This window comes from Rhinolophus hipposideros (genome assembly GCF_964194185.1).
Source record: "Rhinolophus hipposideros genome assembly, chromosome: 21".
Taxonomy (NCBI): Eukaryota; Metazoa; Chordata; class Mammalia; order Chiroptera; family Rhinolophidae; genus Rhinolophus; species Rhinolophus hipposideros.
The window spans coordinates 46,342,878-46,360,849 of record NC_138067.1 but is presented as its reverse complement, the minus strand read 5'-3'; positions in this window follow the sequence as shown (position 1 = coordinate 46,360,849).

Here is a 17,972-nt window from a genome sequence, read left to right as displayed (position 1 = left end):
CAGTGGGGGCACCTGGTACACCTCAGATAGTGCAACACTGCTTCTGGCTGCATGGGCAGCACAGGGATTTCAAGAACTCAACCCCATTGCCATCTATATTCTCCCATGGGGTTGGTGCCTTCTTACTGAGGTGACCTGGTCACAGAGGGGAAGCCCCTCTCCCGGGGGAATACAAGGCATTTTGCACTACCTAGCAGAGATCCAAGAAGCTGGAGGTGTGCAAGAGGAAATAAAACACTGTGCTCCCACACCACATACTGGAAAACAAAAGAGAAAGACATGTTCTTATCAACCTGGTGCAGAGGTCACTCTCATAAATGTCATGGCAGAGAAATAATCCATCAAATACCAAGAAAATCCAGGGTAACAAGACAGCTCAGAAAGAAAATGAAAAATCTCCAGAAAATAAGACATGGACATATATGATGTAATTGACAGAGAATTCATGATTGCAGTTATGGAAAAACAAGATGCAAGAAAGTTCAGGCAGTTTAATGAACTCAGAAATAAAATCAATGAAGAAATGGAATACTTTACCAAACAGATTGAAAATTTAAAAAAGAACCAAATAGAAATTCTGGAGCTGAAGAACTCAATAAAGAAGATGAAGAATAAAAAGCCAGCTTATGAAACAGAGCTGACCAGATGGAGGAAAGAATTAACTGACTTCAAACAGAAAAATCTGGAGATGATGGAAGAAGAGAGAGAAAAAAAATGAAAGAACTCTACAGGAACTACCGTGTTTCCCTGAAAGTAAGACTGGGTCTTATATTAATTTTTGCTCCAAAAGATGCATTAGGGCTTATGTTCAGGGGATGTCATCCTAAAAAATCATGCTAGGGCTTATTTTCCAGTTAGGTCTTATTTTTCGGGGAAACACAGTATCGAGCTCTATCAGAAAGAGCAATATGAGAATAGTGGATATACCAGAAGGAGAAGAGAGGGAGAAGGGAACAGAGAGCCTATTCAAACATATAGTCAGCGAGAACTTCCTGAAGCTATGAAAAGAACTGGATCCTCAAATCCAAGAGACCAGCAGGAGAGCCAATTATCTCAATTCAAAAAGGCCTTCTCCAAGGTACATTATATTAAAACTGTCAAAAATTAATGACAAAATTAATTCTCAAGACAGCCAAAGAAAGAGAGATGGTAACCTATAAAGGAATTCCTATTTGATTATCATCAAATGTTTCGGCAGAACCTCTACATGCTTGGAGAAAGTGGAATAAAATATTCAAACTATTAACAGAGAAATTACTGGCCAAGAACAATGTATCGAGCAAAGCTGTCCTTATATATGAATAAGTAATAAAGACCTTTCCAGACAAACAAAAGCTGAGGGAATTTTCTATTACAAGGCCTGCATTACAAAACATACTGAAGTGGGTTATACCTGAAACTAAAAGACAAAAGTACGTAAAATTATGAGTAAGATGCATAACAGAAGCGGGAAATGGCAACCACTCTTCAGAGTAGGACACTATACACTTAAATATAACAAAGGTTAAAGGAGGTAAAAATATTTTTTAAAAAAGACTAGAAGACAGTAGTGACTACAACTTGAAAATGAATTCACAGCATAAATAGGGATAATTTTTAATAAGAAAAACATAAAAGGGAAAGGGGTAAGGGTCTGAATTTTGAAAAGGGAATGGAGATAAGACACATGCAGAAAAAACGGACTACCAAATATAGATATTTTATCTATATCCATATCTATATCTATAGATATAGATGTTATAGATATGAAACTTTCTTTTACATAAACTTAATGGTAAACAGACAAATAAAACATGCAGAAGTGGCACAAATGACATTTAAAAAAGGAAACATAGGAATAATCATAGAATACGACCAAACTAAAAATAATGGAAAGAAACACAAGGGCAAGGAAACAATGGAGACATCGAACTACCAGAAAACAAGATAAAATGGCTATAGGAAATCCTCATATATCAGTAATCACCCTATGTGTAAATGAACTGAACTCACCAATGTAAAGGCACAGGGTGGCAGATTGAATAAAAAAACAAAACCATATGTTGCCTTCAAGAGACACACCTTAGCTCCAAGGACAAATAGAGGCTCAATATGAAAGGGTGGAAAATGGTACTCCAAGCAAATGGCATTCAGAGGCAAACAGTTGTAACCATACTTATAGCTGATGAAACGGTCTTCAAGGTAAAAAAGATAAGGAGACAAAGATGGGCATTTCATAATAATAAAGGGGACAGTACACGAAGAAGACATAACATTTATCAATGTATATGCTTCTAATCACAGAGCACCAAAATATACAAATTAACTACTAACAGAACTAAAGGGAGAAACTTAATAGTGCACATTTATAGGAGGGTAGGTAAATACACCATTCTCATTATCCAAACAGAAAATCAATAAGGAAAGGTCACTTGGCCTTAAGTGACACATTAGACTAATGGACCTAACCTACATTTATAGAGCCATTCATCCCAGAACACCAGATTATACATTCTCTAGTGCACATGAAATATTCTCAAGGATAGACCATATGTTGGGACACTAAACAACCCTCAACAAATTTAAGAAGATTGATATCATACCAAGCATATTCTCTGACCACAATGTTTTGAAATTGGAGATAAACTGTAAAACGAAAGTGAGAAAAACAGAAGTATGTGGAGATTAAACAACATGCTACTAAAGAACGACTTGGTCAAACAAGAAATAAAAGGACAGATCAAAAGATACATAGAAACAAATAAAAAGGAAAATAGAACATATGAAAATTTGGGGATATGGGAAAGCAGTGATTAGAGGGAAATTTATATCATTACAGGCCTATCTAAAGAAACAAGAAAAGTCCTAAATAAACAATGTAATATTATATCTTAAAAAGCTAGAAAAAGAACAAATTAAACCCAAAGTCAGCACAAGGAAGGAAATAATAAAAATTAGAGCAGAATTAAATGAAATAGAGGATAGAAAGACGATAGAAAAAAATAATGCAACTAAGAGCTGGTTCTTTGAAAAGATTAATAAAATTGACAACCCCCCTGCCTAGATGCACTAAGAAAAAAAAAATAGAGAAAAGACACAAAAGAACCAGAAATGAAATTGGAGAAGTTATGAAGGTTACCACAGAAATGCAAAGGATCATACAAAAATACTGTGAAAGACTATATGCCACCAAATTCAATATACTAGAAGAAACAGTGTTTCTTAGAAACATGACTTTCCTAGACTGAATCATGAAGAACTGGAGAAATTTAAATAGACTCATCAACAGTAAGGAAACTGAAACAATCATCATTCAAAACCTCCCCCAAAACAGAACTGCACGATCGTATGGCTTCACAAGTGAATTCTAGCAAACATTTAAAGATGATTTAATACCTCTCCTTTTAAATGCTTCCAAAAAATTGAAGAGGCAATTATTTCCTATCTCATTTTATGTGGCCAACATTAACCTGATACCAAAACTGGGGAAGGATAACACAAAAAAAGAAAACTACAGAGCGGTATCTCTGATGAATACAGATGCAAAACTCTGAGACACAATACTAGCAAATTGAATACAACAATTCATTAAAAGGATTATATATCACAATTTAAGTGGGGCTCATTCCAGGGGTGCAAGGATGGTTCAACATATGCAATTCGATCAATGTGATATTCCACATAAGCAAAATTATGGATAAAAATCATATAATGATATCAATACATGCAGAAAAGCATTTGGCCAGATACAGCATCCACTTAAGATAAAAACACTTAGTAAATGAGTATAGTAGGAAAGTACTTCAACATAATAAAGGCCATATATGACACACCATCAGCTAATGTCACACTTTAAGAAGAAAAACTGAAAGCTTTTCCTCTAAGGTCACTCACAGGACAATGATATCCTCTATTACCACTGCTGGTAAACATAGTATTGGAAATCCTAGCCAGAGCAATCAGGCAAGAGAAAGAAATAAAAGGTATCCAAATTGGGAATGAAGAAGTTTTTGAAGATGACATGATTCTTTATATAGAAAACGCTGAAGACTCCAACAAAACACTGTTAGAAAAAATAAACACATACAGTATATTTGCAGGATACAAAAATCAATGTACAAAAATCCATTGTGTTCCTATGTATTAACAATAAAATTCCACAAAATGAAATGAAAAAAAAAATCCTTTCACAATTGCAACAGAAAGAATAAAATACCTAGGAATAAAATTAACCAAGGATGTGAAAGACCGATACACTGAAAAGTATGACATTATTAAGAGCAGTTGAAAAAGACACAAAGAAATGGAAAGATATTCCATGTTTATGGATTGGAAGAATCAGCATAGTTAAAATGGCCATATAACCCAAAGCAATATACAGGTTTAATGCAATCCCAATCAAAATCCCAGTGGCAGTTTGAAAAGCAAAAGAGCAAAAAACCATCAGATTTGTATGGAATCACAAAAAATCCCAAAGAGCCAAAGCAATCCTGAGAGAAAAGATCAAGGCTGGAGGTGTCACCCTCCCTGGCTTCAAATTACACTACAAAGTGAAAATAATCAAAACAATATGGCATTGGCAAACACACACACACACAAAGACCGATGGAACAGAATTGAGAACCCAGAAATAAATTCACATATATATGGGCAAATAATTTTGCAAAAAGGAGCTGAAAGCATGCAGTGGAGAAAAAACAGCCTTTTCAATAAATGGTGCTGGGAAAATTGGGAAGCCCCATGCAGAAGAATGGAACCAGACTGCTATCTGTCACCATACACGAAAATTAACCCTAAAAGGATCAAAGACCTAAATAAATGACCCGAAACAATAAACTGCATGGAAGAAAAGATAAGTACTAAACTTATGGATGTTGGGTTTAGAGAGAACTTTATGAATTTGACATTAAAAGCAAGGGAAGTAAAAGCAAAAATAAGAGAATGGGACTATATCAATGGAAATAGCTTGTGCACAGCAAAAGAAACCATCAACCAAACAAAGAGTCAACCAACCGAATGGGAGAAGTTTGCAAACTAAACCTCTGATAAGGGACTAATATCCAAAATATATAAAGAATTCATACAAAAAAACAGACAATCCAATTAAAAAATGGACAGAGGACCTGAACAGACAGTTTTCCCAACAAGATATACAAATGGCCAACATATATATGAAAAGAAGCTCAACTGCACTAGCTATTGGGGAAATGCAAATCAAAACCACAATGAGATACCACCTCACACTTTTTTTTTTTTACCTCACACTTTTTAGAATGGCTATTATGGCTATTATCGACAAGGCCAGTAATAACAAGTGTTGGAGACATTGTGGAGAAAAGGGAACCCTCATATACTACGATGGGGACGTAAATTGGTACAGCCTCTATGGAAAACAGTATGGAGTTTCCTCAAAAACATTCAGAATAGAATTATATGACCCAGCAATCCTTATTCTGGGGATCTACCCTCAAAATCGAAAACATTTATCTGCAATGACCTATGTACCCCTATGTTCACTGCAGCATTATTTACAATGGCCAAGAGATGGAAACAACTGTAATGTCCTTCAGGAGATGACTGGATAAAGAAGATGTGGTACATATATAAAAGGCAGTAAGAAAAGGTGAAATACAGCCATTCTCGAGAACATTGATGGTTCTTGAGATTATCATGTTAAGTAAATGAAGGCAGAAAAAGTAAAGAAGCATATGATTTCAGTCATGTGGGTTATAAAACTGAAAGAAACAAACAAAAAAGACAAACAAACAAAAGCTCATAGATAGAGACAAGAATTTAGTGGTTTCCAGAGGGTAAAGTGATGGGGGAGGTAAAAGAGGGTAAATTGGATCAAACAGATGGTGATGGAAAGAAATTTGATTTCGGTGGTGAACACACAATGCAATATACAGATGATGTATTACATGATTAGACATTTTAAACCTATATAAGTTTATTAACCAGTGTCACGCCAATAAATTTAATAAAAATGTAACTGTTAAAAGCCCTCTCTATCCCTTAGTTCTAAAACTGAACTTCCCACTCCGTTATAAATTATTCCTATTTTGGAGTCAGAAAGACACTGATTCAGTTGCTTAACTTCAAATGCCTTTATAAAATCAGGCAAAGCCAGTTTTCACTATCAGTCTTCTTTTCCAGAGTTTCTTAGGCATTTGTTCACATTGATGTATCAGTACACATGTGGTCTCTTTAATCCTGGTTTATAGAGCTGAAAGGGCACCAGATGGGGCCCCTAAATAATCCTTGTTGACCAGCAGTGCTAATAGCACAGTCTACACCCCGTCTCTAATCCAGGACTGAGTATACATCCCTTCAGAGGATGATCAGCTCAGAGCAGCCTCTTCCTTCCCAAGTTCCATGTCAGTACCTCATCCAGAGACATGTAATCAGGGTGTCTATTATGTGAACAATAAATGCAAATAGTAAAACTAGTTTTCAACTTTTCAAGAGCATCATTTATACCCTTAATAACTTTTAACTTGTAATATACAAGTTGATAGATCCTTTCTGGTCTGCTGGGGCAATTCTGAAGACGGTGCTGGCGAGATTTTGGATCAACTAGATCATAACTGTACATGCTACAGAAATTTCAAAAAGGTTTTTTTCCGTAAAAGGTTTCCTTCTGGTTTCCTTAGAACTGATACCAGTTTCTGAAAACTTGAAAGTGTTTCTTTTTCCTAACATTTTACTGGTTTTGTTATTTTAATGAAATGCTTGGACTCAAATAAATTGAAACTTTGGAAGATAAACTGCTCTTAGGCAAGCAAACAACCTACCCCCATCCCTCTCTTTTCCCAGGTTCCCAGGACTGAGCTCACTTCCCCTGAGCTCTGCTGTTGCACACAGACTGACTTGCCATTTTTCTATAGATGAAATCTTCCACAAGTAGGGATGAGAGAAAACATACTTCATAGAACATGGTGACTGCCAGATAGTGCCCAAAAAATTATTAAGGGTAGACAAGAAGTTGTTGGATATTCAATAATTTACTTTCTTTAGGGCTCATCTTACAGAGAATATACCTCCCTACTCAATGCCCTTCAATATATTGCAAAATTAATGATTCTTTAGATGAAAAGAAATCTCAATGTCTTATCAAGACTATATATTTTACAAGCTTTGTTATCCACACCTGACAGAACATTCAGATTTAGAAAAAAAAAGGTAAAATATATTACAATTTTAAAATTAAAAAATAAACTTTCCAATCACTCTCTGAAAGAACATATCATGAATTTGAAATTACATTTTATTTAGGTATTATTGACCTAAGTATATTACGATGTGAACAAGTTTATCTCAAAGGTATTTGAAGGTAATATATTTCAAGTGTGGAATACAACAAATATTTTATAAACACAATTCATAACAAATTTTCAAAAACTTGTTTCTTTTTTAAAAGCAATACTTAGTGACCTAAAGTATCCCATCACCCCTGAAACAAAGTGCAGAAGTGGCTGATTATTTTCTCCTGTCCAAACTTTTACTTCCATACAGATTTCTAACCACTGCTCTGCATGCGCAGTTATTGAAAGTTTGACCACTCTACCATGTTCCTGGGGTGGCCATACTAACCACTGCACCATCTTGGCCCCAGTTTGGACACGTGAACACGGTTACCAGACAACATAGCAGTAAAGGAAACCCGCCTTTTTCAAAAATCCCATTGTTTTCAAAGAGCCCACTTTTTCCTCCAAGCCCGTTTTTGTTCCGAACTTATAAAAGCAGCCAGGTAGAGCCAGCCCCCGAGTCAGTTCGGAGGACATTTCTTTGTGCTGCCAACCTTGTGCTCAAGCATAAGCTTAATAAAATGTGCCTGGAAAATTTTCTAGATTTTTATCTTGGGGAACCCAAGAACCCCAATGCTTGTTAAGAGTCTCCCTGTGAAAATATCTGGAACTGAGCCATGTTGAATCTTGGCCTCCATAGTCAATGAGGAATAGAAAAGCAAATGCTGTTCTGTTGGTGTATGAAACTGCCTGTTCTACCCAGGGAGAGCTTTGTATTTGACATTCTAGTTCGTAATCCCCACAGACAACTGCAGGTTTTGTTTAATTAAACTGCTTAGATTAATTTTACCTGCAGAGATGTTTCCGGATCCCATCTCCTCCTCACATCTACCCCATCACCGAGATCCTAGTTCCCCCTGAGTTGCTTTAATCTTAGTAGCAGTACTCGACTGCAACCGGCAGGGAAAAACAGCATTTGACGTAAACCGTTTTCAACTTAAGAGGAAAACATCTTAGTTTCCAACACAAGTGACTCATACTCTAAGCTCTTACCTTAAAACTGTTACACATAGCTCTTAGCTTTCCGAATGTTGGAGATCTGGACTTAATGGTAGGTCTCTAAATGTTAGGTCTCAGAGACCTTGACTTCCAGACAGCGCCATGTCTGCAAGAAAACAACAAGATGTCTGTTGGCCTGCACCTGCAGACAGAGCCAAACCTGCGATAACAGAAAACACCACAAAACAGGTACTGGCTTGCAGGCAGTCAGCATTTTCTGTTTAAAGAGTACTACCCTGTCAGCGCAGCCCCTATAAGGCCTTCCTCACCCCCTCCCTCGGGGCTGCAATTCTCCTTCAGAAGTGCAGCCCAGGTTGTAGCTATCATTGTTCAGCCCAATAGACTTTCTCTTAATAAAATAGACTTTCTCTTAATCAACTTTCTTAACTTGCCTGACTGTGCACATTCCTTTGTCGGCTGACCTATCATTTGGTGCAGAAACCCAGGAGGGTTTAGGCCAGAGAGTGCAGAATCACCCCTTCTCTTTCTCTTTTCCCTCCCCCAGTCCTTGATCTGCTCTCTGGCTACCCTCTGGCACCTGCCGTAAGGTAAGGACGAGGTTCAGGCATTTCTCCCTTCCGTTGCTGACATTCTAGATAACATCAGGCCAAACTCTCACACCGGGTGAGTGAGATCTATTCTCTCCTCGGACCTTCTGACTCTCCAGTTTTCCGCAAGTCCTAGCGCTAGGCTAGAAGGTTCCTCCAGGCCTGGGGGCCTAGATCCTCCCAGTCTGAGGACGCTCCTCAGATGGGAGGAGTGATCTCCCATCTGTATCTGTGGAGGATGAACACCGGGATTGGCTGAAGCCACCTCCTGTTCTTCTCCTCTCTTCTCACCTTTCTCACTCTATCTCTGTGAACCATGGGGACCTACCTCACATTCGGTCCCTGCCAAATCTACACCTCTTGGTTGTCTCCTCCACAACTTACACGCCCTCGGGCTCAAGGGAGAGATCTGACCCAAACGACTTATTTTCTACTGTAACACAACTTGGCCCCAATATAAACTAGATAATGACTCTCAGTGGCCCACAAATGGGACCTTTAATTACACCCCTCTCAGGTATTTAGATAACTTCTGTCACCACAACAGAAAATGGTCAGAAATTCTCTATGTTCAGACCTTCTTCACCCTTCCAGCTTGACCTTCCCTCTGCCAAACCTGCAACACTTTCCAAATTCTCCTAGCCCACCCTAAACCTTCTCCTCCTCTAGATAAAAATCCCTCCTTTGACCCAGCTGAGGATCGGGCCCCTCTTCTGCCCCACCCCATACTTTCCCCTCAGCCTAAACCTTCTCCCTCAAACTCCAGCTCCTCATTTCAGGAGGATTTAGTTCTGTAAGTACTAATTTATGTAACTTATTAATTTTATTTGCCTCTAGTCTGTCTTTTCTGTTTTCCTTTGCCTTTTCTATTTGTGTCTTAGACACCAAGCTGATCGGGAGCTCTGTATCTATCTATACCTTCTGTGAGCCCGCTAAGTGGTGTATTTAAAATTGGTACACCAACTCTGTTTTCAAGCACTTGACAAAAGTAAGTCTTAAAAGATTTCTCTAACTCTCAGTAACTTTCAAAGTCTCACAGATATCCTCAAATGTAAACAAAGGGCTGCTGCTGCCTCTGCTTGAGGCTGATGTAACTGAAGAGAAAAAAAGAGGCACTTTTAAACCCAGGTGGCAAGTCCCCCCACTCCTTATTACAGCCTCCTGAAGTTGTAAGGACAACTATAAGATCTTAGGTCTTCTCTACAATTGGTGGTTCTGTTTATACATATAGTCTCTAAGGTCTATACTTGTCTGTGTTTTATATATAATAATGTTTTTGCTTCCGGATGGTATTACCAGTTTATAATATTAGATTGGCTAAAAATAAAGAGATTAAGAGCTTATATTAATTAATAAAAACTAACTCAACTACTTATCAGGATCACGTGATCTAAGGAAACAGTTGATAATAAAGCTGGTTTCTTGGTTTTACTAAGTTGTGTTAAATGATAAAAATTATTAACTATTTAGGTATTTCAAAATAACGAAATACTGCAATATCAATTATTGAATAGGTCTGAGTTTACCTATTTCTGGCTTCTTGTCACAGGGATGTCAAAAGATAAATTAAGATCTGTTAATGAGTATATCATGTATTTCATTACAAAAGCCTATGCTTTTGAAGGTTACAAAATACATTCCTCGATTTACCAGGGAAAGTGCTAATTACTTGCTTTTAGTTATCAATATAAATTAAGGTTGTGAACCTAATACAAAATTCGAGTTGAGTTTTCTCTCTCTGCTAAGTAAGACAAAGTTTGTTAGACTACTGGTCTACTATATTATAAAAAGTTTACTACTTAAAAAAAAAAGATTATATATGCCATAACAATAATTTCTATGTTTATGTTATCTTAATCAGGTCCTTGGTTACTTTAAAAAACAAACAAACCTAAATCTAACAACTAAGTCTTGCTAATAGTTATATAAATTTCTATATTCTAGGACTGTTGGTGTTCATGTGCCCTTCTCATTTCAGATATAAGCAACTATAAAAAAATAATTTTACTGTTTTTACCAAAAACCTAGATAAGTTAGGGTAAATTCATTAAGCTTGGTCTAATATTTTCCCTCATCTGACAGGAAATTATAGTAATTCTGACCCATTGTTGCATCTTAACGAAAAGCTATAGAACCTAGAGAAAGCCAAGAAATTTGTTTAAACATCTTTAACATCTGAGGCAGGAAAAACAAATAGTAAAGGAACAGTGAGACTAGAGACAAGGCCAGAGATAGGCCAGACTTTTGGCCACAGTTACAGACAACCCAGGGCTGAAGCCACCTCAGGGCACCCCAGAAACCCCAGAAGAGGAAACGACTGATAAAAGGAGTCTACTTTGGATATGGAGGCCCAGACCATTGGAGTAAGGAGTGTCCTAATCCTCCAAAGCAGCCGTGCCCCAGTGCAAACTAAAAGGGCACTGGAGGATGGATTGCCCCCTGTTCTGAAGGGAGCAGGGACCAACTCCCTCCCCACAAATGGCTGTTATCACTGTTGGGCCTGAAGTTCCCAGCAGCTCCCAAGCTGTTCTCATCACAGGGGTGGAATTGTGGGTGACCCTTGACATGGCAGGTAAACCTGTTAATTTCCTGATTAGTATAGAAGCCATTTATTCTTTTCTTGACCACTCACTCTGGACCTATTTATTTCCTCTAAAACCTACTCAGTTGTAAAAACAAAAAGCCCCTAGATTTGGGCTCATTTTTCTCAGCCTATTCCTTAACATTGGCCTATGCCTTAGGCAGACTTAAAAGGGACTCTAAAATGTTTTGTCAGGAGACCTCTACGACCTAGCTCTAATTGCTGCCCATTGCTTTGGATTCTGACCTCAATTCTGTTACTTTCTATGTTATTAACTTGGGAAAAAGTCCAGCAGGCACCCAAAATATAAGGACTGGCACCTCCCCCAGGCCAACTCTTCCACACATTACAGTCCCTTAAAGTTGTAAAGTAAGAACCAAGTACTGTTAAAAGCCTAGAGGGGGAGGGGGTCTCTAACAGCCCAGTCAAATGGAAGGGACCCTTTTAGATCTCCCAAGTGCCCCAACTACTATCACACTGCAGAGAGTCAGCAGCTGGGTTCCATTTTCTTCCCTTCTCTTCGAATCAAACCTGTTTTATTAAAGTCTCCACAGGACTCCCCCAAAAGAAAGACTATTGCTTCTGTTCCTTTGAGCCAACTGAAGACCTGAAGCTCCTCTTGGAACAGACAAACAAGTCACTCTCCCAGGACTGATAAGCACTAGTAACTAACCCCAGGCTCCTAGAGCTGCTCTTTCTTACCTTTCTCTTCAGAGCTCTAGTTTTCGTCTTTACTCACACCCCCCAGGGTTCCCCTTCTCACTCTTATGGACCCTAGTTATAGTCCCTTCTCTCACCTTTACTCGTTCATCTTCTCATTATCCTTGGGCTACCCCTATTTGGACCTAGCCTTTTCAACCTTCTTGTCAAGTTTATCTCTTCCAGAATCGAGTCTATTAAACTGCAGATGACTCTTGTACACGGCTTCCAGCCCATCCGCATGAGGGACCCTATAACCACCTTCAGCCCCTTGGATTGGAACTTTGACTTCCAGCTCAACACCCCTAATTTAGTTCAGTCAATAGACAAGGCTGCCCGGATTTTCGGAGCCCAGTCATTCCAGCATCCCCCATTCCTCAGGAGGATCCAATCTCAACCTTCCTAGCCTTCTTGGTTTAGCCACAGAGGACTGACAGAGCCCAGGGCCCCTGGTTCCATCCTGCCCCACAACAGCGGAGCCCAGGGTAACTCTTCAGGTGGTAAATAAGCCAATCTCCTTCTTAATAGACATAAGGACCACCTACTCTGCCCTCCCCAAATTTTCGGGGCCTACTCATTCTTCCGATATCTCCATTGTTGGGGTTGACGGCCTTATCTCACAGCCTGAAAATACCCCTGCCCTAACTTGCTCACTTCATAACTTGGGTTTCTGCCACTCATTTCATATAGGAATATTAGGGCGAGACATTCTTTCCAAATTCAGAGTCTCTTTTCAATTTCATCCACCTGACCCTGAACCCATCCTCCTCCTTGCTCTCTCTCCTTCTGACACCTCGATACGGATCTCCTTACCTCTGTCCTTGTTGATCCTGTTGTTTGGGACCCTCCACCCCTTCTATCGCTGCATACCACTGTCCTGTCAAGATCAAGTTGCGTGATCTATCCAAACCAACCGCAATACCTCATCTCTCTCATGCACCAAAAGGGCCTACAGCCCACCATCGACTGACTTCTAGCTAGGGGTCTTCTCAAGCCTACCTATCTCCCATGTAACACACCTATCTAGCCCGTCAAAAAACTCGATTGATCCTATAGACTCGTTCAAGATCTCAGAATAATCAATCAAGCTATTCTCCCAACGCATCCCATCATCCCCAACCCCTATACCCTTCTTTCTCACATCCCCCCTGATACCACTCATTTCACTATCCTGGACCTCAAAGACGCCTTCTTTACCATTCCCTTACATCCTCACTCCCAAGACCTCTTCGCCTTTACCTGGACTAACCCTAACACACTATGTTACAGACAACTAACATGGACAGTCCTTCCCAAGAGTTCAGGGACAGCCCCCATTTCTTCAGTCAGGCCCTAGCAACTGACCTAGCCTCTCTCAACCTCACTCCCAACACACTCTTACAGTACATGGATGATCTCCTTTTGTGCAGTCCGTCTCACTCTCTATCTGCCATACCGCTACCTTTCTTAACTTCCTCGGTAGTAAGGGCTACTGGGTTTCCCCACACAAGGTACAACTCTCTATCTCCTCTGTTATCTACTTGGGAGTCCAACACCCCCCCACATACAGGGCCATCACGTCTGACTGTATCTCCCTCATAAAATCCGTACCATCCCACGGGCCGCCACCGTCCTCAGTCCTTTTGAGCTCATGTACGGCAGACCTTTCCTACTAAACAACCTCCCTCCTAATAGCTCACCAATGGAAAACTAACTGCCAGCCCTTAGCCTCGTTCGGCAGAGCCTTAGGTAACATGCAGATCATATTCTTCCTCGACCCCAAGACACTTCCTCTCTCTCTTTCCCTAACCCCAGGAGACTGGGTCCTTTTCAAAGACCTCAACCCCTCAGACTTATGACCATGGGGGGGAAGGGCCCTCCGTGTCCTTCTCACCACCCCCATGCAGCCAAGCTGCTGGATCGCCCCTCCTGGTTTCACTTCTCTAGGCTGAAAAAATGGCTGAACCACCTGTCCTGCCATTCCACAGAACCACTCAGGCTCCACGATATCACAGCTCAGTCCTGAGCCCCACCTGGCTTCGACTTCACAAGATCCCTGAGGATAACCGGGAAACTCATGAATGGTGACCCCTGCCCCTGCCCCTGTCCTCGCTGCATGAACCAAACACCCCCAACCTCACTCCTGGTTCCTTCACTCCCCCTCCAAATCCTCTGTTATCGCCACCTTTCCTCTTAACCTCCACAGGTCAATTTTAGCCCTCCTTTTCAACACTTACCTCCAAGGAAACTTTGATTACCCATGGGATTCCATCACCCGTCTTCTCAACTCCAGAGGGGACATACTCCAGAGGCACCTTCATAATATTACTTTTCTCTCTCATAACACTTTCCCTACCATTACCCCCTTATCTCCTCCAGACCATCAAACTAACTCATCATCTTCTAAACCAGGCACCCCCCCCCTTCCTTACTCAAGACTGCTGGCTCTGCTTATCCACCTCTACTCAACTCTTTGCTGCCGTCCCCATAACAGCTCAAATATGGACTAATACCTCTGCCTTCCTCTTCTACAAAGTTCGATGTGGACCTACCTCACACTCTAAATCCACCACTCACTACAACTCCTTGCGAAGCCAATACCAGCTCAGAGCAACCCAATACCTAAAAACCTTCTCTGATGCTCTAGACAAGGCCCATGACAAATTCAGGCCCATTGTAGGCCCCCTAAGTACCTCTACTCTCATCCACACCACAGCCTCTCCCTCTACATCTCCCACTCACAGGCCATCAGCAGCCCCATGGGCACCTTAGACCCCAATCTCTGTAATACCGCCATCACTATCTCACCCTCTTACTCATCCCACCTCCTCCGCAGGTTCCTTCTTCCAACAACCCCTCCGCTTCTCCCGTCCGAGCCTCAGCGCCACCTGAACAACTAACATCAACACCCTATACTGTCAGGAGAGGCCTCAGACCTCAATTAGACTTCCCCCTTAGCTCCCCCATACTGCCTAAAAGGGATCCTATCTTAAGCTACCTATTCCATCTGACCCAGCTGACTTTTACCTCGATACTCTCAAACTCCATCTCTTTAGACATCAAAACTCTACACCTGACATTCCCATACAGCCCCTCATGGGGCCACAGTGTTGGGCACAATCGGTATTTGGCACAAAGAAGGCTCCCCACAAAAATATATGAGAACCCTAACCCCTTTCTTCTCGCTCAACATCTTCACCTGCCTTGGTCCCTCTAGCCTCTTCTTCCTCTGCGGAACCTCCACATACGCCTGCCTCCCCACCAACTGGACACGCACCTACACCCTAGTTTTACTTTCTCCAGATATTCAGATCGCTCCCAATAATCAGTCTCTACCTGTCCCCACATACACTGTAATGTGCCCCAAAAAGGGCCATCTCCCTTATTCTACTCTTAGTGTCACTGGGCATCTGCAGGGTAGCAACAGGAACAGCAGGGCTCAGAGTCTCCTTACACCACTTTCAGGCCCTATCACAGAACCTTGCCCAGGCCCAGAAAAACAGAGATTGCCACAAGCGCCAGTGGAGCTCCTGGTTTATGGGTAGCTGGGGCCAGTGGCTTCTCCCCCTCCTAGGGCCTCTAATTATCTTTTCGATCTAGCCTTCGATCACTGTCTCCTTCGCCTTTTCACCCAATTCCTGCAGAGCCAACTCCAGGTGTTCACAAATGGAACTGTCCGTGAAACGCTTCTCCTACAATAACATTACCAGTTTCTTCCACAATGTCCCCCTCCTCTCGCCGCCCCCAGTCAGGCTGAAGCAGCTACAGAAAACAGACACAAGGGCTCCTCTCCTTCTTAGTAACAAACAAGGCTGGATGTTAGGTCTCAGAGACCTTGACTTACAGACAGCGACATGTCTACAAGAAAACAACAAAATGTCTGTTGGCCTGCACCTGCAGACAGAGCCAAACTTGCGATAACAGAAAACGCCACAAAACATCTACTGGCTTACAGGCAGTCAGCATTTTCTGTTCAAATAATGATACTTTGTCAGCACAGCCCCTATAGTACCCTCCTCAAGCCCTCCCTCGGGGCTGCAAGTCTCCTCTAGATGTGCAGACCCGGCTGTAGCCGGCTCTGTTCAGCCCGATAGACTTTCTCTTAATAAAATAGACTTTCTCTTAATAAAGTTGCTTAACTTGCCTGACCTTACCAGTTCTTTTATTGGCCGACCTATCAATAGCAACTTAAAATGGGCAGGCAACCACTTTGCCTCAGCACATTCTAAAGACACAGGAGGATTTCTAAACCAGGAAAAGAAACCTTCGTTGCTAAGCGTCCGGAAGCCCAGGCCCCGCCCCAGCCACTCCTTCACCCCGCAGCCTTTTCCCTTCCTCAGGTCCAAGCTGAGATCGGGCATCTCACCGGCCCGGCCCACTGCAGCTCAAGCGCATCCTGGCCCCGCCTCCACGTCACTTTCCTTTTGCTTCCTCCCAGTCATCGCGCATGCGCAGGCCCCGCCCCCTTCCCTAGGGCTGCGGCGAGTTCTTAGACTCTTAAGCGGAGAGCTGAGAGTGAAGGTCACCCTACCGGGGTGAGTTTCCGTCTTTCTAGTGTAAAGCTGCGTTTCACACCCTCCCATCTTCACATGGGTCTGGAGTCGCTGTGGACCTTGAAGTCCGCGCGACAGGTCCTCCCCTCTGTAAACTGAAGCTCCGCCCTGGGAGCCGGGGCGCTTCCCTCGGGGTTTGAAATGCCTCGGAGGCTGCGCCCTGCCCGCCGGCTTTTCTGTCTTCGGACCACGTAGACCACCTTTTCGCGTCGTTTTCCTACTTAGAACTCTACTCACCTCTTCGCGGGTCCGGCGCCCTGAAAGTATTCCGTGAGGTGGATTTGTAACCGTATGTGAACGTCCTGTCTTTTGGATGTATTCTGCCTTAACCCAAGCTTGCTTTGTTTATCCAAATAGAACTGTAACTCACTTGCATTCTTTCCCCGGATCCTCCTGCCTGCTCCTATACTGTATGGGCGCCCCTTTTAATCATAAGCCCTTAGGACATTGGGTTCTGGTCAACACCAATTCACTTAAGAATACACCTCCAGGTCTATCAACACTGACTAAGATATAATAACTAAACCTCAAACGATGAGTACAAGTTTAACACAACAAAGCTAACACCTTAGCCTCAGTTATGTTTCCACTCTGGATGCATGAAAGCGAAACAGCCCCACAGACCACCGACCGTATCCCCTGGAAACTAGAGGCCACAATGCCGTGACTAAACCAGGACCTGAAGCCATGATCAGTTGCTCCCTGCCTTAGCCCAGACCAGTCAGTAGGTGCCCCAGCTCCAGCTCCCATAGCAACCATGATTAATGATTGTTTTCCTTATATAATGTAATCGCTAGAGGCTACCCGGCAGCCAGGTTTTGGAGACCACTAGCTCACCTGTGTCTTTGCACTATGCGCCAACTCTTTAAATAAACCTTTTCTTTCTTTGCTGCAAACTCCTCTGGTGTCTTTTTGGCTTAGATGTGCCAGGCAAGCAGACCCCTTTGAGTCTTCATTCCAGATTCACAGCCCCCACCTCGCCCTGGAGATCCTTAGGGCATCGCTGGTCACCCTGCCACAGATAAGGCCATATTCCCTCCCTGGTCCTGGGAATCTGGAGACCCCAACCCTTTTCTGAGGCAGTCTCCCCACACCCGGGTCTCCCATCTCCCTCAAGCCCTGTCCTGCTACTCAGGCCAGCGCTTCTTAGTTCCGCTTCTTCTGACCACCTATTGAGGGGGAGGGGGTATTTGTTTGTGTGACCTGGATCTTCCTCGTGATACCCAATGTTTTTCCATTCCAAATTTCACCCCACTGGGAAATGTGCTCTTTGGGGAATGGGCAACTGGTTCCATCCTACTTCTTCTGAATGTGTGGCCCCTGAAAT